This window comes from Strix uralensis, chromosome Z, assembly GCF_047716275.1.
Source record: "Strix uralensis isolate ZFMK-TIS-50842 chromosome Z, bStrUra1, whole genome shotgun sequence".
Taxonomy (NCBI): domain Eukaryota; kingdom Metazoa; phylum Chordata; class Aves; order Strigiformes; family Strigidae; genus Strix; species Strix uralensis.
In genome coordinates, this window is record NC_134012.1 from 13,938,203 (window position 1) to 13,961,485 (window position 23,283).

Here is a 23,283-nt window from a genome sequence, read left to right on the forward strand (position 1 = left end):
AGTGTTTCTGGGTGAGTTGTGCTCTCACAGAGGTACAGGCAGGTCTAGTACACCCCACAGCAGATGACCATGGTGATCAGACCAAGAGCAGAGCTTTGTCCTCCCTCTCAGAAGCAGCAAACTGTTCTGGGTGCCTGGCTTACAAACAAAAAGTCTGTCAGATTTGCTGTCATCTCATTTTACTGAAAAGATAGATGGAGCAGAAAGCAAAGCTTTCCCAAACAGTTCAAAGAGGAACTGAATTTTAATGCTGTGCCTTTTCTTCTGACCAAGCTTGCCCTGACTGTTTCCTAGCACCAGAAAAGCAGCGGTCTCCCAGCACAGCAACTCTCTTTTCATGCAGTATCTGAAGATAAAGAAATTAGCCAGTGAGTAAGGCAGTTCCTGCTTTCCTTTGCTGGAGTGGAAGGACACCATCACTTAACAGCTCTCCATAGTTCAGATCAACCCTGCCAAAAATTCTTAGCTTTATGGATAAAGGTACATCTACTTTACTTGGTCTAAACTCAGACTGAGTAAAGTTCAAGGAGAATTGAACTGTCTATTCAGGCCAAAAATGAGGTACAGACTTTTTACTTGTACATGTAAACAATTAATAAGGTTTCTAATAAAGGTTCGGTAAGAGTCATGTGGTTATTTCAGAGTCACATCTGAATTATTTCTTTGTGTAATATAATCTGTGTCAAGCGCCCTTGGGCAGGAAGCCACTGTAAACAAGTTGACTAGTTTACCTTGTTCCTTTATCAAAATGCCTTACCTAAGTAATCAGTTCTGCATTTACCTGCAAGATCTGTGAAGAAATACAAAATGGGTTACAAGAATAAACAGACTCATTAATCATCCAGGTGGAGAGAATAATTCATGGATAATAACTTATCCAATTAAGTCAGTCTATTTGTCTGCTTCCAGAATATCCATGAGCAGACCACAATTCCCCCTCATTTATTCTTTATTTGCCTTTTACCAATGAGGATGTTGCAAGACTGCTTATACGCTGTGACCTGCTCCCCTCTCCTCCTGCCAGCAGGACTCCTTTAAATGGCTCTTCTTTCCCTGAGAGTCTCTCCCCCTCTCTTGTCCTCAGCAACTCCCTTTCGCACATTGAAATCCTTCAGTCTCCTGAGCTCCTTCGGGTATTTTAACAAGAGCCTTCAGTAGCAGGCTGCTAGTGGCCTCGGGGAAATATTTTCCCTATTTTCTGACTGAATGGTCCATAGTGAGGGCAGAGGAGAGTCTGAAGTAGCTTTGAAGCAGCTGTAATGAAGAATTACTGCATCTTATAAAATTTTTTTTTAAGGCCACACAGACTTCTTGCTCAAAGAGTCTTTTCTGAGAATAAGCTCTGTTTAACTGGATAAAGTCTTGACCGTCAGCACTCCCTTCTTCCTTCTTTATAAGACCGGACACTTTTCTGGAGGATGCACCTCATTTAGGAGGGTATCATTGGAAGCTTCCTGACTGATTTATCCCACAAAATGGTGCCCACAGGCAAATTTCTGAGCCCAGACAGACCTCTGCAACAGTCAATCCATGTCCCCTCATGCACATGTAGGACCACCTCCATGCCAGCATGACAGCAAAAAGCTCTGGAAACCTTTTCCTTCCTTTTTTCCAAATGTCTCTTTGATCCATTTAAAGTATTCAGCTGTATATTACAGATTGCTCTGGAATTTTCTGTCATTGCTTCTGTCAGTGACACAAAATAAATGTGTGTGAACCCATTGATGACACTTTGTCTCATCTCTCTGCCAAAGAAAGAAGGAAGTTGGGAACCTTCTGCTTCAGGAACCAAGCCTGCTGCCTCCCATGGACTTGTCGATGCACATATGAATTTTCATTGCAGGCAAGTAAAACAAATACCCACAGGAAAAAACCCTGTTGTGTTCCCATTAAGCTGGTACTGTCCAGAATGAATAATATCATTCATTAAAATGTTTGTATCACCCAGAAAGCAAAGACAACCATACTACTTCTGGTATATGAAATCAGTACTATGTGCTTGGCCCAGTGGAAACAGAGAAGCACACAGGTAATACAAAGGTGGATGGCTAGACAAATAGACAGACTGATTTTCAATGTGTCTGAGACTTGTTTTAAGACTGTGGTGTTCATTTGTACCTGTTCTAATACATTTGTTCCATAAGGACTACAAGCCAAAGTTTAGTGCAATTAACTGTTACGGAGGCTCTCAAATAAACAAGAAACCACCAAAAATTAAAAATTTATTGTCAACACAGTTGACTAGCTCTCTGCAAATTACAGGTTCGAATGTCCATGAGAGAAGAACAAAACAACTTCCTAGGGTTTAACGACAACACAAAACACAGAACAAAAGACCACTCCCTGGGGTTTAACAACAACCCAAAATGCTCTATCAGTCACCTAAGAAGCGAGGGCTCTCAACCTCGAGGACCTGCTCAGGGCAGCATACCAACCCAAGTCACCTCAAGGAGTTTCCTTGAGCAGCATCCCAACCCAAGAGGAGAGCCCTTGACCACAGCATGCTGCTCCAGGAGACAAGCTCAAAATGGCTGCCCCAGGGGACTGCACTTATACCCAGCTGAATCTGATCTGTAGTCAATAGTGGCTCCTATTGGCTGAAGGCCCCAACTACCGTGAAGCCCCGGGAACAGGGACAATTAGTAGCTGCTACACTTCAGTAGCCAAGAAGCCCTTTTTTCATTGGACAGGTGCACCTGCCACACCAACAACCAAGCTGAAGAGACCTATCAATCAATGCAATGAAGTTTAGTGTGATATGAATGCTAAGAAAGAAGAGATCTGACTAGCTAGTGAAGATTTGTACTGGGGACAGATCCACCATCAGGTATCTACCAGATTTTAAATTTCCCTGCTTAAAATGCACCCAACCTGAAATTGGAATCTATTAGTAAGAACTATTACATACAGTTGCATAACTGTCCTCTGTCCCATTCTATGGCTTTTTTTCTTCTGCTCTGTTTCCATGGAAATAGGAGTCAGAAGGTCAGACATATGGTATAGGCAATTGTTTTAGAGGTGCTTGAAAGGCTTTGCTATTCCCTGATCTCATTTTTTTCTGTGAATGGAAGTGAGAATGAAAGCCAGACACTCAATTTTTGTTATTTTTGGTGGTATTTAATTTGAATCTGCAATCCTAGGAAGCCAGGAAAGACCATTTTACTTCCCTGTACGCCTAGGAAGAAGATTGTTCTTGGCGAAAAGTAATGTGATGGGCAGCCCTGGGGTCTATTCCTGAACACATTAGTATGGGCCTGTCATGTCATATGCTATGTGACACTGCTGTGCAGTGCCTAAGAGGCCCAGTCTGTAACAAGGACTCTGTACGTACCTGGGAACAGAGCTTCAAGTCTAAAAGGTGTATTGCCCATTATGACATGGGAGTAGTCTTTACTTCAGGGATGTTTTGAGGCTAACTACAGTTACATTTGGAAAGCACTTTGAGATCCTCCACTGCAAATGGCTCTAGATAGAAAACATTTGCCTTGTTGCTACTACTAAGCAGAAATAAGATAAAGGCATTAGACTGTTCTTTTTTGATGATTTTCTCCTATCTTATTGTCATGCTGCTACCTTCCATTTCCATGGAAACAAGGCTAGAGAGACAATTTGTAGCAATGTGCAAGCTATAGTTGAGGATGACACATGTAGATTTTAGCCTCCGGATGTTGGCTGGTAGCTATAAAAATGAAGGCATAATACAAGAGGAATAACAAGAGGAAAGGAGATGGACAAAGGGAAGGAGACCCAGATTTCAAAGCCGATGAGCACTCCTCCTTCATAGTAACTGTTATGGACATTTTGTGTTTTCCCTCTGTGGGAAAGTCCTGTGCTTGGACTTGGTCTCCTTTCTATTATTTCTGTTATAATTAGGTAATATTTTGTTGCCATGGTGCCTGAAGGCCCCAGAAAATCTGAGGCCTTCCTGTGCTAGGACCATGCAAACCTGAAGCAAGAAACATTTCCATAGTGGGAAGGAGAAAAAATAACAGGAAAGGTGAAATGATTTGGCTGTCATCACACACACAGGATGGTGACAGAGCCAAAAATGGTTCTTTATCCAGAGCTTGTTGCACAAACCTTCTCTGCTTGCTCACTGCTTGCTGTGCCTGTGCTGAGGGAGACATGCCTTTTCCACCTCTTCCTCCAGTGCTTTCTGTGCTGCTCCTGGACCTGGGATTTCCTTCCAGAAACTGCTTCTCCTGCCTACACATTCATTTTGAGTTGCTCTTCTAAACCTCGTGTCTATAGCAGTTTACAGACCACTTCTTCCTTAGCTCTTTTACTTGTATTACTGCATTCCTTCTCCCAACACTGCTCAGACAGAGCACTGTCTCTGCTAAACCCAGTGTGAAAGAGCCATCTTTCCCTCTTCCCAATGTATGCTAAACACTCACCTGTCTGCCCAAGCCACCTGTAGTCCTTCAGAGAGAACTTTTGCCTGTGAATTATTTTTTTCTTGGAAGGTCCTGATCAGACTGTTGCTCCTCTTAAAATTAGGGAAGCATTGTAATAACAGCAATTCTCTAATCTCCAAATCACCATTATGGGTATTTCACCTCTGAATTGCTCAGCCTGATAACACTCAGGCTGCTCCACCCTTCCACTGAATTTTGTAATCAGTCACCCTCTTTGCTATCAAAGATGCTGCCTGGGTTTTCTTCTTTGCTATCATGTACCCTGGGTACAAGTCTTCTAAGGACACCACTATTTCTGAATGGAAATTTATGATGGAATTATTACATTTTAATTAATTAATTTTAAATAAGGTCTTCTGTCTAAAAAATATTCTACTGAATGAACAGATCTTTTACTGTTCACAAGGCAACAGGCACAATTGGCAGATAATGAATACTGAGGAAAGTATTCTGCACTGTTTATACTGGGTCACTGAGATGCCTGACCTTTAACTCACCTGCATTTCAGGAAGCAAAGGAGGACTGAGCTAATGTTTCTGATGATGTGGGAAATGACTACATTTAGGCCAAGTAGAAGGGAGAGATTGTGTTTTGGAGGCTTTGGTGCCTATGCTAAAGGCTTGATCAGGTTTAAGAGAGATGAGCTGTGAATTATTGCATTACCACAGCTGACTAGAGCCTCTGCTACAAAAGCACAGGAACAGTAGGATGAGGGGCATTACTGTGAAAGCCACTCTTCAGTAAAAGGTGTATTAAAGCTTATGTTTATGAGGAGAAACACAGATTCATCAACTGCAATCAGTGTGCTTGTTCAGCTTTTCTGTTTGGATACTCTCAAGCCTAAGTAAGATCCAAATCTCATTTACCATGTGTGTGTGTTTCCTCCCACCCTTTTTTTTTTTCATTGAACAGTCAGGGTCTATGTATGAATCTTTTCAGTCTAAGAATAGGAAGACCCCAATATCCACCCCAAATATCCAGCCAAACCCAAAATCTTGTTGTTGTGTAACTACTTGAATAACTACTTGAACCTTACTCTGGGTGCTCAGGAAGGATTGGTATTCATAAAGTTGGGGCAGGCAGCATAAAATCTAATAGCAGATAATATAAGAACCTGAGAACCTCACACATCAATGCATCACACTAAAGAATTAATTTGGTTTATCACAAACAATTCTAGCGTGTTAGATTTTTTCCCTTTTTTTTTTTTTTTTTGCTATTTATTTAGTGCATCAGGGTTTTTTTAATCATTTGCTGTTCTTCTTTATATACTTCCCAATGAGAAGAAAAGCAAAGACATTTAGGGCGTTTTATACTACAGGGAGAATGAATGAAGGGATGTAAATTCATTTTATCATATAGCACTATTCCCTTTGTACCTTAAAACTCAACAGAGTAGCACACCTTTTCTCTCTGTTAATCTCTTCCATCTTCAGTTTACCACAAACCCCTTCATTGCTTCACAGCTGAACTGTACCTTGTGGGAATGTTGCCCCATCCTTGGAGCACCTAAAAGCTGATAAAGAATTATAGCTAAATACCAAAGAGGACTGCTATCACTTGAGTGCAAGCTGTCCCAAAACCATTCCTGCAGAAAAAATCAGGTTTAAACATGAAAAATAAAAATGAAACAGAAGGCGTGGAAAAGATTATCAGATTCAGACATCCTCCAAATGTTCCTCAAATCCTCCATCACGGATGCATCAAATGCAGGGAGATGTCTGAGTTCTGCCTTCGCAGCAGCTAAATTCCTTCCCACATTCCAGACTGTTCCAACCTCTACATCTACTTGTCAGTGCTCATTGCTCACAGTCTCTTCAGAAATTAGCTTTGCACAATGTCAGGGACTGGCAGACACATGCGTCAGGCATCCCTGCACTGCAGAAGCCTTTTCCATGTGGAGCCACCACAGCAAAAGCACACAAGAGGATATGTTTCCCCTTCTTCCAGATTTCAGCACATCAACAGAGACAGGCATCAGAGAAGTGCTGAAAGAAATGAGAGTCACCACATGTAAGTCAAACCCATTCCAGACATAGCTAATGAAAAATATCTACAAGCACCATTACTGACAAAGTTTGTCTACACCACCATGAAGAAGGTGGCTCACTGGTTCTCCTAAACTAGAGCTTAGCATTTCTTAGGAACCCTTTTTGGACCTGACTGATCTTATAAATTATGCTTGGCTCCAAAGCACTTCTGAGTAATGGATTATGAAGTAACTAGAGAAATATTTTCTTTCAAAAATTTTGACAACCAGGCAAGCCCCTGATACTAACTCATGGTATTCCGACATGTTTGGTAACACATACAGGTTGTCATCTACCTATAGTCTATTAAAAACATGTGTGCTTGCTCATGGGATTTGATACTCTCAGTTCAGAAGCTGTTCAAGGTATTGAAAAAGAAACTTTTGAAAAACATTAGTTTTGAGTAGCACCAAAATAAGGAAGGGGGTGAAGTCTGAGAAAAAACCAAATGGAACTAATGAAAAATACCTGAGTAACAAACACTGTGGAAGAGCAAACTACCTCACGATGTACCTCTACAAATGAGGAGTCTGGTCCTGCAGCATCAGAATAGATTATAATTCAGCAGGTTGTCTGGTTCCTCCAGGCTGTTTTACCTGAGCTAAAGACTGAGCATTAGATGAGCATTAGATTCAGCTGAAGAGCTGTGTGTGCTGAGTGCTTAGCTTCTAATGGCAACACTGAAATGCATTTAACACCGCACATCTGGAAGCAGGCAAACTGAAGCAATCCTATGGCAACATAGAAGACATTTACTCCACTTGTGCCAACTGTTCTTCACAGCCTCACCGTGCAGCAGATGTGCCACATGGTGACAAAGCAAAAGGTTCAGGGAAATGTAGATGACTTAATCCTTTTGCATATGCCTAATGTAGATGACTTCATCCCCTAAAATAACTGAACTCATGAGAAAATTTTAGCAAGTAAAGAAGGCTCCTATATGCAGTGATTACAACACAAATGGCATTGTATTTGACAGATGAGTTATTTCTTTTGTGCTTCCTTAAAATCTTTTCTCTTATAGTCCCAAGACTAGAAGAACATACAGGAAGTTGTAAGAGGGAAGAAAACCCCTCCTCCAGTAAAGTTATACTTTCTTGGGATGATTTTCCACCAGTTATGCCAATGACACAAAGATATAGCATCGCACTCTTTTTACTAGCTTGGAACCTTGACCAAGTTTCTTTTTCTTACACTGCAGAAATCACCATGGCTCATGTGTGCACGTGTGAATAAAAGGCATTATTTGCAATCGAGCCATGTCCAAATGTTTTCTTTCTTAGTACTCTCAATGAGAAATGAAAGAAAACACAAAGAGGAGAGCATGTTCCAGAAACGGACGTGCCATTACTGTTACTTTCCATGTCAGTGGATCCTCAAACTACAACCTCTCATAATTAAACTAACCTTGATGACTCTTGCTATGGCCTCTTCTGCAGGGTGAGTCTATCCTCTGGACAGCTTATACACCCTGGAAATGAACATCCCTTCTTTGTGGTGGAAGGAGGGGAAACAGTGATTGTCTCATAACCCTCTCATTCCTTGCCTACTTATGATCTGAATAGCTAAGTCTGTAGGGAAATTTTTATGGCGTCCAGGGAGCAGCCAGGCAGAGTTATATGCATAGAGCCAGAAAGACCTGCTTGCAGCTCCCAAGACTGTAATCCATAATCTGTTCCCGCTGAGTACAAGATAACTGTCCTAATTTTCTTCTCTTATGAGTCCAGAAGCTGCTATGAGTTTCAAAGACTGGAGTTTCTGAACCAGAAATGGTACTACTCTCTTGGAAATAATAGAGAAAGGGAAGAAAAACAAGAATGGGAAAGAAAGAGAAACCCCAAAGACAAAATAAAAGGCAGTTTACAAGTTCCAAAGCCATCTTTCTTTGGTGTGAAAATAAGGTATCTATCACCACCCAGATATGAATAATTTAGCACAGTTCTGGCCAGCTCATCAAAGGAAAACACCAGTGTCCCTGCAGCATTCCCTGTCTCTTCTCTGTGAAGTGATGCTTTCCTCTGGAAAACACTCTGGTTCCCTGATGCCATTCCATACACCAATACCTCCCTGAAGACTGGACTGCCTCTGTCACCTCCATAGCCCCCTTGACCCAACATACTTACTCCTAATTCTTACAGTGCAGCTGGCAACAGAATTAGAAAAAAGTTAGATCCAGGAAATTATAGGCCACATTGGCCCAGAAAATAACCAGGAGACTACTATGAATTCCTCACCATCCTGAGTTTGAATCATTCCCATTTTCTGTCACACACATATCTCTGGTAATATTTTGGGTTTTTTTTTTAATGGAATGAATCATCTGAAATGTTTCCTACAGTAATTTCCTAGTTTAAATATTTTAAAACCGATTAAACTTCTTTCTACTTGAAGAACTGGATCCCTTGCATTATTAATAAGTTTCCTTGCTCTACTCATTTCTTTTTATTTCCTTATTTAGGTCATGGGTTTGGGATTTTTTTCTGTACTTCTCTCCACCTTCTTTGTTTTAAATCTGACTCAAATTGAGCACTTAAGAAAGATGATACTGTATTCTGTGCAGTCTTCCTCAAAATCATCAAACAACTTGGTTAGTAAAATCTTGGTCTTTGTCAGGTGTTAGCACACTATTGTGCTGAATTAAGGCAGCATATGGAAGCATATATACAGGGAGTAAAGTTTGACCACTGCATTTATTCTCTAAGACCCCTCATAAAACCATTTATCTAAAATAGCAAATCTATCTAGAGAGCCTGTGGGAGAAGTCCTTAGAGTAAGAAGAGGGAGAAAACAGCATGATTTCAGAAAGGCACAGAGGATCGCAGTGCTAATGCCAGCATCAAGAAGAACAGAGACTGGAACAATCATTTCATGATAGTTCACATTTTATTAACCTCTTAAAATGGTGTCCTTAATGGTTACAAACACCATGAACAATGGCCTTACAATCTTCCTTGTGGTGGAGCAATTACAACCTACTATTGAAAAAGCTGTCTGTTTTCTTCATCCCAAGGAACTGCCATCTGATGGTTCAAGGCAGGAAGATGAATCAGATGTTCCTGAGGTCTGTTTCTGACTTTGCATGACTGTGGGAAAATCATCTGATCTCTCTGAGATGCAATTTTCTCATCCATGGAAATAGAATTCCTGTTCATGTGGAGAGACACTGCTGATGCAAATTTTGCAAAGTGCATTGTAAGCAGCAGAACAGGGAGCTGCATTGCATGAATGTGAAGAGTCATTCTGTACAACTGCAAGTACCTTACCACTAACCAGCCACGTTTGCCAAGTCCTCCAGTCTATGACCCCAAACCTTTGGTGTCCATAAATGCTTTCCATAGCCTTACAAGCATGGGGCATGCTTCTGGAGCTATTAGAGACAAACTCAACTTCAATTGCATGTCCCAGATCCATCTTTTGATCTTTTCACTTGAGGACTTTGTCTTAAGAAAGGGCATAATGTTCAGTTCTTTTGGGTTGTGTATGCTGTAACCTAGAAGGACACACTAACCTCCAAACCTCACCTTTTAGCAGCAGAACTGTAAAAACGTGTGGCTCTCACTTCAGAAATGGCTACGGAGTTAAAATCTGGGCCTGGATGCTAGGAGGCTATTTTTGTCACAGGCAATTATATTTGCAGTTGTGCATGGTCATGAAGACAAATCAGTTTATGCCTTGTGGCAAAGGAGAAAGCTTGTGGGACTCAGTTTCAAAAGACTCCTCAATGAATCAGTCACCTTCAGGGGCAATGCTGGCAGCTGCTGGCAGTGCATACTAGTAGCTGGGTAGGAAAGGATGTCTGTCTTTGACATACAAAATGAAGGCAGTCAGTTTGGTGTAAAATAAGCACGGGAGAGATTAGCATCATTTACTGTTTGTGTACTGAGGGCCTGCCTTAGCATATTCTCTTGATTAAAGAGAATAGCTCCTCAAACTGATGAAGATTTATCAAGTCCTGCAAATAATCACTCTAAGGCCTTCACCATGGGAAGATACACATCCAGGGAAAGATGCACCAGACTGCCCTTCCCGCTCCTCTATGTGTGTCTGGCTCACGTAGCTACAAGTAGGGGATCATTGCCATTTTTTATTCAGCTGTTTTCTCCCATCAGCACTGTAGCTTGCATCTAGCTTCATGTCCTATGTCTTCTAACTACTGACCACAATTGACAATTTTAACTGTTATTGCTAGGACCTCTTGAATCTGAAATAGCAATCCTGAAGAGGAAAGCAACCACAAAAGAGCAGATGAAAGTTTTCATGCAGAAAGGAAATGAGTAATTGCTCTTGCATAAAAACAAAGCAAGCTATAAATCATACTTACAAAACAAAAGAAGGAAATTGCAAAACAAAAAATACCCCCTGAAACAAACATCTTGTGATCACCTGGAAGTACTGCCAACTCAAAGAACACCTCAAACACAGCTCTTTACCTCATCACCAATGGTTGTCTAGTAGAAGACACAAATCAGAGGCAAGTCAACCTGCCCACAGAAACTCAGACAATAGCAAAGAAAACAAGAGTTGCAGAGCCACTTCAATCTTGAGAAGTTGCATCCTTCCTCCATGTGCTGCAAGGTCAAGAAGAAATTCATTACCTTTTACTGGCTTACCCAGGTAAGGGTAAGTCCTAAAGGGTCACTGCTGTTTTTCCACAGGTTATTCTGGTCACCCATGAAGTGGATAACATGTATTATATACTCTCTAGTATATATTTTATAGCTCTATATAACATGCATGCATATAACAAATGTATAGCAACATATAGCTTCAGATGGGTTCATCTGAAATGTGACATCTTTGTGAAAATATGTTGAGGAGGGGGGGGCAGTGTACCAAGGCACCAAATACCAGGAAACATTTCTCACACACTTCTGCAGAGGCTGTCAATCAACATCCCCAGGTCCCTCTCTGTCAGGCAGCTCTCCAGCCACTCCTCCCCAAGCCTGTAGTGCTGCTGGGGGTTGTTGTGGCCCAAGTGCAGCACCCGGCATTTGGCCTTATTGAAACTCCTCCAGTTGGCCTCAGCCCATCGCTCCAGCCTGTCCAGGTCTCTCTGCAGAGCCTCCCTACCCTCGAGCCTATCAACACTCCCACCCAACTTGGTGTCATCTGCAAACTTACTGAGGGTGCACTCGATCCCCTCGTCTAGATCATCAATAAAGATGTTAAACAGGAGTTTTTATTAATTTGAATAAAAGATATTTTTTACTTTCCAGTTTATTGATCAGCTGTGTACAGTTCTTAGCTTGGAATAAAAAGATGTTTAATGAAAGCTGTGCTGCCTCCTCCCACATAGATAGGGATGGAGTCTGTAATTGCACATGACACTATATGCTTCTGCTATTCCTCCGTGACCACAGAGGTAAATCTAAACAGATACAGATAATTATAACAATGCAGCCTATCCATACTAAATGTTATTCAAGCAAACCAGTCTCTATCTATGGGCTTCTCCTTCTCACCAGCCCTTCTGGAGAGGCAGTTTTGGACAATATAACTATGCTCTTCTGCTTCACAGAATCATCTAGGTTGGAAAAGACATTGAAGATCATCTAGTCCAACCATTAACCTAACATTGACAGTTCCCAACTACGCCATATCCCCCAGCGCTATGTCAACCCAACTCTTAAACACCTCCAGGGATGGGGACTCCACCACCTCCCTGGGCAGCCCATTCCAACGCCTAACAACCCGTTCTGTAAAGAAATGCTTCCTAATATCTAGTCTAAACCTTCCTTGGCGCAGCTTGAGGCCATTACCTCTTGTTCTATCGCTTGTTACTTGGTTAAAGAGACTCATCCCCAGCTCTCTGCAACCTCCTTTCAGGTAGTTGTAGAGGGCAATGAGGTCTCCCCTCAGCCTCCTCTTCTCCAGACTAAACACCCCCAGTTCCCTCAGCCGCTCCTCGTACGACATGTGCTCCAGACCCTTCACCAGCTTCGTTGCCCTTCTCTGGACACGCTCAAGTAATGCAATGTCCTTTTTGTAGTGAGGGGCCCAAAACTTCATGCTTCATCTGGAAATGATAGGTAGCTAAAATGGATTGTCTCTTTACCATTAGGTTCATGGGAATTTTTCTTCCACAGATGGGTCATTATATAATGGCTTTACTGCAGAGTAATATATGATTACTATTCTTGAGACACTAAAAAAAAAAAATCAGATAATACTGCATAGTCCTAAGCAGTTTTCAGGCTTTGCTTCAATATGTTGGAAATCCTTTGCATAGCAGCACCCTAGGACACATGTAAATATAATTTAGATTGTACCTGACATCAAAAATGGTAAAAGAAATCTGCTCATAAGGGTAGCGAATCACGGGGGATTTACAAGAAAAGCTATATACAATTTCTTAGGAGGAAATTATTTTCCTCCTCTCTTAAATGAGCACAGAAAGATCCCAGATGCAAGCAGATCCATCTAGGTGAGACGATATAGGCTGTAGGAAGGCTTCCTAGACATCTGGAAAGGAAGGATGCTTGGGAGAGTGCTAGCTTTAGTAGGGCCATGACAGGAGGGCACTGGAGGACCTCAGTAGCTCTGGGAAAAGCAGAGGTGGCATGTTAGGGCGGGAAAAGCAGCTGAGCAGGGCAGCAGGGCAGCATCAGGCTCCCCTCTGAGGCTCTGCTCCCTCCTGCACCCCACAGGACTGAGAATGTTCCATCAGGATTCACACCCAGAATAGGAGCAGGGGCCCACATACTTATAAACAGGTTGTTACCAATACTGCAGCAAACACTGTGCCTCAGTAACGTGGTGCACACATAAAGAATGTGGAGACAGAGGGGAGGCTTCTGCGTTACCACTCTTCATTTCATGAGTCTAAAATTTAGATCCTCAGGCAAGAACTGTGGTTGCTGAGAGGTGGTGGAGAGCTTCTCCGGGCCACAGCTGTAATGCAATTAGAAAATGGTACCTTTAGCTGTGCCCAAATCCAAAGCTAATGTAATCACCAGTGTTGCGTTTTTAACATGAGGCTGTATTTGACCTTGTAGTCTGCTACCGTCCCTTACTTGTTTAATGTCAGAGCGTGCTTGGAGCTGTACAACTGGAAAAATAAACATAATCCCTGTACTGATGATCTTACGTTCACAGTAATGCTTTACGGTACTGTAAGGACCTCTACAAAAGGTTTACTGCCTTAGAATGCATGTAAGAAGAACTAATTTACCCAGGAGCTTTTGCATGAAGGCTGCAATAAGACCACAAGACAGTCTCAGTTATCACCCTGAGTTGTCACTTTTTGTGAGTCTGAAAAACATTCACTTTTTCAGCTGAAAATGTTCATCTTTGCTTTCTGGCCAGAAATAAATTATTTTAGTGAGCTTTATCCCTTTAATTGTTATTGAGTTATGGCAGAGTATAGAAAATATATATTTTCTTGTGTTGTAAAATAAACTCTTGCAATGTTGTTGGGGTTTGTTTTAAGCTAAACAGCAAAGAACAGCTGAGCTCTAAGAAACGAAATCTGGCAAGGCCCCAGTTCAGCTCAGAATTGATCCTTCTGCCACTCCTTGCTCAGGAAAATAATTTAGCATGGACAGCAAGTTGAGTATGTGCTCACATCCCCTTCAGGTCAGTGCTGATGTTACAGTTAAGTATGTGATGAAGCGTTGTGTGGGATAGGGATGGTTTACTGAATTGTGACCCAGCTATATTTCTTGTCTGGAAAATAAAATGTCTAAGCAGGAGCTGAAGAAAAGCATTTCAAAACTAGGTTCTCAGAACACAGAAGAGACAGGCTAAATCTTCAGCAGCACACTTAAACACAGAGTGTCAGACCCCCATATCCAGGATAGTGACAGCAAAACTTACCCCAGGTTCTTGCTGTGGCTCAGCAAGTCCTGGAGCTGCAGAATTTGGGAGAGGAAGAGGGAACATGGCTCCATTGTTTGTGGGATGCTGGCCCAGCACTGCCCACAAAACATTTCAAGTATCCATGTGGGCCGGGACAGACAGAGAATTGCAGTCTTCCTCACCCCATTCTGCTGGCCAGTGTTTGTGACAGGCCAGGGAGCCACTGAGCTGCTCTGCAAGAACATTTTTACTCCAGGACCCTGCATCTGCCCTGCAACCAGTTTAACTGCATCAGCTCTATGCTACTGAGAAATCACAATTCTAAATTACCAAAATGAAAATTCAACCTTCACTGTGCAAATGTAACACTTCTGCTGCTATTATGCCCCTTATATCTATTTCCTTTTTATCAATTAGTACCAATAAATTACAACATTGAGCTAATGTCTCTCTCTTATTTACATTTTTAAAATAGACCACATTGATATACTATATAGAAACACCAAAATATCTAGTATTCTATATTTGATTTTCTTCATAGAAGAAGACTCTTGGAGGCTTGCAGGTCCTCTACTGGCAGGGTCTGTTTTGCCAGGCAAGCAATCTGTTTCAGGCTTGCTTCACTCCTGTACAAGGACTTGGAAATATTTTTATCCATCTAATGTGAATTTCCAAATCATAGTGTTTTCTCCCAGTCTATGAAATTCTACTTTCAGGATGGTGCGCTGCATTCAGAGACCACAAGTCATGGTGAACATTGGACTTGATGTGAACTCGTTAACTAATGTGACAGAGGCAGCATCAGGTTGCCTTGTGAGCCAGCAGCAGGAGGTCACATTATGAAGTCTTCAGAGCCCAAAAGCAATGTGAGCAAAACTTTCCTGTAAAATGGAGACACATTAACTTGAGGTTCAGAGTACAGAGCAGCCGTATGAATGGAAACCATCTGATTAGGGATTGCAAAAAAAGAGGTTAATATTTAGCCAGCTTATCTGCTGACAAAACATTGCCAAAGATCTTCCTTAGGTTCTGATTTCTAAATGGTACGTAGCATGAGTTGGGTATCACAGGGCAATTTGAGCTGGGTCTTTCTGAGCTGAGCAAGAGCGTAACAGATACACTGACAAGTATATTTTGTTTAGCTTTAACTTGTCTGGTTTCCAATTCTGTCCCCATCTTGGGTGTTCAATAATGTGTATGAGGTATCTGTTCTTTCAACATCAGAATGAAAGGGGGAGGTGGGAATCATTTAAAATGTTTTAAATTGCTGAAACCTTGTGTGTGTGAGGTTTAAAAATGGTAGATAAATATTTCTGAGCAAATAGATTAAAACTCTGCTGAAGACTGAGTTGGGAGATGAGAACGTGCATTACTGCAGTTAGCCCAGCAGCCTTGCATGCAAACACCAGAGCTCCCTTTTTTGTTTGAAGTGATAGCAGTGCATCACTGCCAGGGGACATGCAGCACCCTGACGTTGAATGCTGTCACTTCCCCATCCATCTTAAGGCAGCAGAGGAGCTGGAAGAGGTTGGAGCAATGTTGAAGGAGTGTAATGATGCATTCAACCCACTCCGCGACTCGAATGACACAGTATGTTGTATATCTACAGTACACACATTGTGTGTCCCTGCTGGGAGCAGCCACAGGAGCAGGTCTGGCAAGGGGACCCCATTGGCATGTCCTTGCTGTCACCCCTCTTTACAGCTTCTTTCAGGGATTTCTTCACATCAAGGGCTGATCTGGGCCAGAGCCAGGAATACAAGACTAAGTGCTTTCCGACGCTGTCCGCTAAGTCAAAGCACTAAACCAAGGCATCAGAAACACTGCACAAGGCCATTTTGTGTCTATCAGATTTTTACTGAGTCTCCAGTTACTGTCTTTTATATTTTGCTGTCATCCCTTTTGCCTATCTCATGTTGCAGTTTCAGTCGTCTAGGATCCTTGCAGAAATGAAGCTGGCTTAAAATCTTATCCATGTCAATTTGCAATAATCACCTCTTGTTTCTGGATCAGCTGATTGGACCTAGCATGCAGGGATGAACAAGAAAGCAGGTTCATTCTGATAATTTGTGGGCATGGGAAATAAATAAATGCTGTTTACCTGAGGTAGAAGTGAGTTGACTCCATCTATGTGCATTTACTCAAAATAGTGTGAGATTTCACAGAACAAATGTCAACGAATCAGGTCCCTTTTTGAATTTTGGGTGTCACTAACAAAGTTTTCTAGGGCAGTGGCCATCCTTGATAGCTGTGCATTTAAGAGGCCAGAAGAGTTTTTAGGACCATTATTATTTTCTCTGGGATATTTTTCAAACAGGGTTTATAGTGACAAGGTGCCTGGGGCCATAGGGAGCTCAGCACATGCCTGGGTACCAGCCCTGCTCAGTTGCTCCCATTTCTGCATCTATAAGGATGGATTTATGCAAACGTCTGTTTCTGCTCTACTTCTGGCCGATTTTTGTGTACTTGGGTGACAGCTGGAAGAACCACAATGTAACTTGTGGCGGTACAGCTGTTTTTTGCAGTTGTTTGCAAGCAAAGGAGGCATGGCTGTTTTTTTCACACAGCTGCCCACGGGCAACCCGACAGCGTTAGACTGCCTGTGTGCTACTGTGTGAATACTCTTATCTGTTTAACCAGTGCCCTCCTACTGCTTCATGTGCTCTCTCATCCGACCAAGCCCGCCTCTTTCTGCTACGCTGCAGTCACCTGAAGGGGGAACTGCCTTTGCTCTGTGGTTGCTCCCTGCCTGGCACTGTGGTGCCCAGTGCGCAACAAAGAGTGTCAGCTCCTGCAATAATAATATTAACTGACTACTACTGCTGTCATTGCTGGGGCAAGAGAAGGTGCAACCTAGGGGTCTTAACTGGACTGAATGTCACAGCCTGCTGTGTCGTGTCATTAAAAGAGACAGAATGAAAGCAAAGTGTGGCACTGTGGAGTTAATATGCTTATCCAGCCCAAGAACAACAGTATTGTGAGCCTTGACCAAGGTTTGTAGATGTCACAGCAATACAAAGACACAATAGTTGTAGCAGTGCACAAAAGCACTCTTCAAGAGGAAGACAACTTGTCCCCTGTCTCTGTGGAAAAAGGGGTCCCTTACAACCTGCTTCAGATACAAATGACTAAGAAAAATGAGAAGGGAGGCAACGCATGAAGAGAATGCCATTTGATCATGGCTAGATTGTGCACACCTGCACCTGGATGTTATGAGATTTCTATTTGATGTTAGGTATTTGTATTCATTGCAGGAGCATATATCCTTTGGCAATAGGGGTATGAACGAAGAGAGGATATGTCAGGAGTTGTTAAGCTTCTTAACACATTTCTTGAATAAAATTGCTCTGTTTCTTTGTATGGGACATATTATCTTGCTTTACTAGGTTAGGTATAAGCCCATGACAGATATGACTATACTCACTACATTGGTGATGAAAGTAAAACAAGAAGTAACGGTTTTTCTCCTTTGTCTTATGTAGAGACTGAGTATTAAGAAATTAAATGAAGTTGATACAAATTTAAGCACATCAACTGGAAAACTAATCAAAGAAAGTCAATAAAGGAGATAAATGCAGAGGAGAGGCATACCAGGACCCAGAAAAATCCAAAAGATGCTCTGAAAACCAGTTTACAGCAGCACAGAACATTACAAAACATAGCCATAATCTGAGGAAAGTCAATAGTAGCCTAGTCATCTACATTGCCATCTTGGCGAAGGCTGTACATGTAGGTATCTGTAGGTGACATGATTTACTTTGTCCTAGGGAAACACTGGGCACAAACATTTGCATTTTTATCTAGATCCAGGATCTTTGCTTGAGTCCCTGAATATCATGGTTTGACTTTCAAAAGTGCTGAATCTCATTTGAACCTACTGGAGTAACCAGCATTGGAAAATGAGGCCAGTTCCCTCCAGAGTCAGTTGTGCTGTAGGGTACAAAAGCTCAGCTTCTGCTTCTCATAAAGGTAGGTCCTAGCACTTCACTGTATTTTACCTGGGAGGCAGCCAGTCATCAAAACAGAGCTTTACCCAAACTTAATGTCTGTGACAACAAATCCAGTGGAAAGACTTCATGCCTTGAAATATGTGGAAAAGCCTTTTTACATTTGAAACATCTAATTTAAGTGATTTTAAAATTAAAAATATTAATCATTTGCTGTATCATGCGGGGTAAGTACTATAGTAGCAGTCAGAGGGAGAGTGCTGAGGACCCCTACACCACCTCAGCCTGGTCACAGGGAGGTGGTGAGAGCGCACAGCCAGAGGTGTGGGCATTTACTGCCAAGGGAGGGCAGTGGGAAAGGGGGTGCAGATCAAAGCTGACATGTGACTTCTTCCCAAAGACAAAAATAGTAGAAAGAGGAAAAATACATTTGAAATTGAAAGATACTTCAAACAACACAGTCCAGAAGGAAGGAGGGGAAGAGCATTTGGCTTGTCTTTTAGTATTTCAACTTTCTGCCTTGATATGAGATACAGAAAAATTGTGAAAGCTTAAAAATTCCCACAGGTTAAGAAAAAAAAAATCTGCCCCTGTCTAGTTATTAACATCTCTGTGTCATGAACTCAGATCAATATCACTTGTCTGCAATGCCAGCCAGTTCCGGCTTTTTAATGCTTAATGTCAGGCCTATCTTCCTTCTGGTTCAAACCTTATCCTCAAGGCTTTCCTGGGAGAAGAGGCACAAGTGGTGACAGATGGGGTGGCATGGGGAAGCACATGCCCTGCCTTTGCTCAGCCCAGACCCACTCTGTCTATCACTAAAGAAGGTATTGGAGCTCCCTATAGGCAGATTTAGGATGCCTATGAACGATGAGTGGTGGTCAGTGCAAACAGATGCTTCCACATCAGCTAGTGTTCAGAACTTCTCAGAAAATTGCAGTGTGAGGCTCAAATCCAGGAGCACTGAAGAAATTAATGAGGAAGTTATTAATGTCATTTAATTATACTTCCTGTTGAATTTAACTTTCCATTCAGTATATAAAGTTTTAAAACTATCTTTAGTGGGGATAGGATCTAAATCGGAAGTGATGTTGCTCGTATAATGATCTGATGGAATAAAAAATCTAGAGTGTTTTATTTTTCTTGTCTTCAACAAGGACTTTTCTATAAATTAATATAGCTACAGACCATGAGCCTTGTGCCACTTAAAGGTTTTTCTTTACTGTAAAGATTGTTTTATAACTCTTTTACATAGAGGAATCAAGCAAAAGCTTAAGGCAGCTGGCTGTGTTGAGTATACAAGCATAAAACAAGACTGTAACAAAGCAGTAACTACTGAAGGTTATCAGAGGCTCAAGGGGACACCGAGCAAGTACCCAGAGAAAATAAACAGGCACAGGCACAGGCCCATCTAAGCCAGGATATCCCCTGAATTGAAGTAGTCAAGGATGAGAGTGCTTGGGGGAATATCATATGGCATATATGTATATGGCATGCCACTTCCCTATGGACACTGCTCCCATTGATTTTCTGCAGCCTATTCTTAGCAAAAACAATTGTTTCCTCCTCTTCCCCCCCTCCCCCCCAAAAAAAAAAGGATTAAGGGAAAGAAACTTGGGAGAAAAATCAGGTGATGTCAGCACAGAATATGTTTCTGGTTAAAGATGTTGTCCTGCAATATGGAAGACCCGGCTAAGATGCAGCCCATCACATCTTCCTTGCAGTGTCCAGGACAGTTGATGTGATTACGTTGTCCACGTCTCTGGTCCCTAGGAGTCTGAGCAGCAGTTTTTGCTGGAAGCACACTAGATGATCGCAATGAAAAATTCCACCTCTGCAATGTTGCCAGGTCTGTTAGGAAGGTGGTTTATTTTAATTGCCTTGAATTTTCCCACACATATCAGAAGTGACCACAGGGTCTTATGGTCAGCTGGCTATGGCATCACTCCCAGCTTTTATTACAGATTGGCTAAAATGTGTCCTGGAGAAAACTTTTGCTGCAATGTGACTGCTGTTAAATATGATGTTTTCATGGTCCATTCATCCCATCTCTCCAGTCTTCAGAGGCAGATCATGCCTCACCCTGATTGTTCACACTCCCAATACAATGACTGGCATGAACACTTGGAACTTGTTGGTTTATATAGCTTGTTCTCAGACTCTTTATAACCTCTGTCTTGAAACTGCCTCCTAACTACCCTGATCGATGTTTTCTGTGTCATTCAGTTGCCCATATTTCTTTCAAGTTGATGATGTCATATCTGCCATGCTTCATGTTACAATGTCCCTTTGGAAAAGAAGCCAGCTAGGTACATCTCAGTCTCCTGAAGCATATATTTAAATATCAGTTCTGCAATATCAGTGGCATGTACTGAAAGCTTCCAGAAGCTGATAGTAATGGCTTTTTATAAAGCTATCTAGTCATTCATAGCCACATTCTCTTTGAAGGTTTCCCACACTTGGACACACTGGATGTATTTCCCATGTACACAGTCCTACAAGCCCCTGTTTCAGTGTGGCCTTCAACACAGAAGCCACCTACTGCCACTTCTGCAGCCTCTGTCACATCTTTCTGTACACATCCCAGTATTTTAGGGTAGGTAGGCAGTCTCTGAGGTATGGCATAGCTATGCCATGTTGAGACAACCATATATCATGTTTGTGTAACAGTAATCATGAAAGTTTACTTAAACCTAAAGGTTCTGAGGGAAAAAAAGTGTAGTTAGTTTACCAATGCTAATAGTCTGTAAACTGACTGAATCCCTTTAGTGTGGATCTGTGTTTTATCACTACTGCCTTCTGAAGGCCACGTCACGGACCTTGCATCGTCAATGGACTCCTGCATGTGACACCACTTCCAACTGCAGTCCTGCATCCCTGGATGGTCCCAGCAGGCAGAGGGGATTTCTGCCATGATTTGCAGCAGCCTTCCCCAAGCTATCGTTCTATCTGTGCTGCCAGAACATCATCCGATATGACGCGACTTCCTAAGAATCTTGTTTGTACATCTTTCTGGTAACACTGAAAATCTTGCCCTTAGTTTTTACCCCAAATGTCAGCCTTTGTCATTTCTATGAACCTGATGACATCCCAAATATGGTGAAGTAGCTCCAATGACATTTATTAATATCCATTCTTGGCACTGGTTGCCAACATGTTTTGCTGATGTCAAGTCAGTTTATATTTCTCCTTTTTGCAGGCCTTTGATGTTGAGCTCTTTTTAGTGCTTTGTTTGAAGCACTAAGTGCCTCTGGCAAATAGCTTGCCTGATTTCTAAGTGAGTATGATGCTAATCAGCCAACTCTTGGCTTCTGTGACAGTATGAACGCCTTTTCCATTCTCTTTGCAGATCCCATTGTTAGTCATTTTGCTCTTGTAATAGAATTGATTTTCTGGGAGTCAGCTCCTATAATAGCCAAACTCTTTTATCTATTATCACATGTAACAACTCTGGAAGACATCCTGGTCCATCAAAAAAAAAAATAACATAACGGTAATTTACTAGCCTTCTGGCTGCCTTGATGGAACAGAAGATTTAGTTCCTCCTGCTACACCCTCAGTTTGTCATTTGTCTATGAGAGGAACATTTCTTCTGGCTTCGGGGTTGTTAGGGTCATATATTTTAATAAAATCAGAGACTTCTTTGTTCTCTTTGTTCTTTACCTGAAATCCTAGCCTTCCTCTTTCTCTGTACGCTACTTTTAAGTTACACTATGTTTCTGGTTTTGTGAGCATGCCATCATTTGATTTTAATTTGCTTTGTTTTGCTGCAGTTTCACTTTTCTTCCTTGTAAAAGTCTCAGGGTACCTTTGTGACATAAAACATGGAGCCATGTCCCAGTGTCTGTTTGGCTTTGGCTTCTAGTTTATTCATTGTTTCAGCCCTTCTCTTGGATTTGGTACTCCACCGAGCTTTACAGACATCTTCTGTTCATTTGCGTGTCTTGTGGTTGGTGGTTTCCTTTGCTGTTTTGTGCTGCACTGAACTCCTGTATGTGCAAGTACTCAACCCTTGGATGCCTGCTTGTTTCTCTGATTTTGTTCCTCTGTTTCTCCTGTTTGTACACTTTTTTCATCATGGCATTCAGAGTGGCAATCAGTGTGTTTCCTTTGTAGTCTGTGTTGTCTGTATTTGGGCATGCTTTCCTGTTTATGCTACCACATTTTCTGGCAGCAGCCCCTTTGCCTATTCCATCTTTGCTCGCTCTTTGGATGGGAGATTGCCCATTAACTTTGCCCAAGATTGACAGTCTTGGTGGAGTTACATGGCTGCTTGGGTCATTCTCCTTCGAATGCTGTTGCCTTTCGTCCTGATTATAAACCTCGTCCAAACTGCTTCATCTTTTATGAGCTGCTCCTTGCTCCAGTCAGTCCTTTTGCATGCACTGTAATTTGATCAGTCTCTTGTTCTCTTTCATTGTGAGTACTCCCACTGAAAAGATAGATTATTGTTTATGTCTTTGGAGAGTTGAGTATGCTTTTTGATCATTCCTAGGATTTTGGATGGAGCCTCCTAGTCTGCCACTGCTGGATGCTGCCAATGCAGGTGATGGACTTTCCCATCATGCTAATATTATAGCTAGTTCTTAATTTTGTTTTCTTTTTTAGCCAGGCTCTTGCAATCTTGTAATTGTTCCAGCACAATCAAAAGAAAGTAGTTTTGCCAAAAGAATTGGTAAATTCATCCCTTTTCAAGAGCATCTGATTGGGAACAGGAAATTGGTCACTACCATAAGAACGTTTCTTTGTTTGAGAAGCTTTGCTTGCACTGCTAGGAACACTTCAGAGTTTTTTTGGTTTTTCTGTCCCTGATTTGTGTACTCTATCAGGAAGTCTTCTGTCATTGTCAGCTGTATTTTCTGAAAAATAGCTAAAGTTCAGGGTATGAATAACTATTTAACAATGTATAATTCCTCGTGCCTAGGCCCTGAACTGTTGTAGGGTGCTGCTGTTCCACTGAAAGCAGCAGGCTCAGGGCTCTGAAGAAATCAGACAAGTTCTATGGAATCAACAACTCAACAGAGCCTCTCAGAGAAGCTCTGCAGCTCTTTTGCCAGTATGAAACTCCAAGTACCAGCAATTTCCCATGTG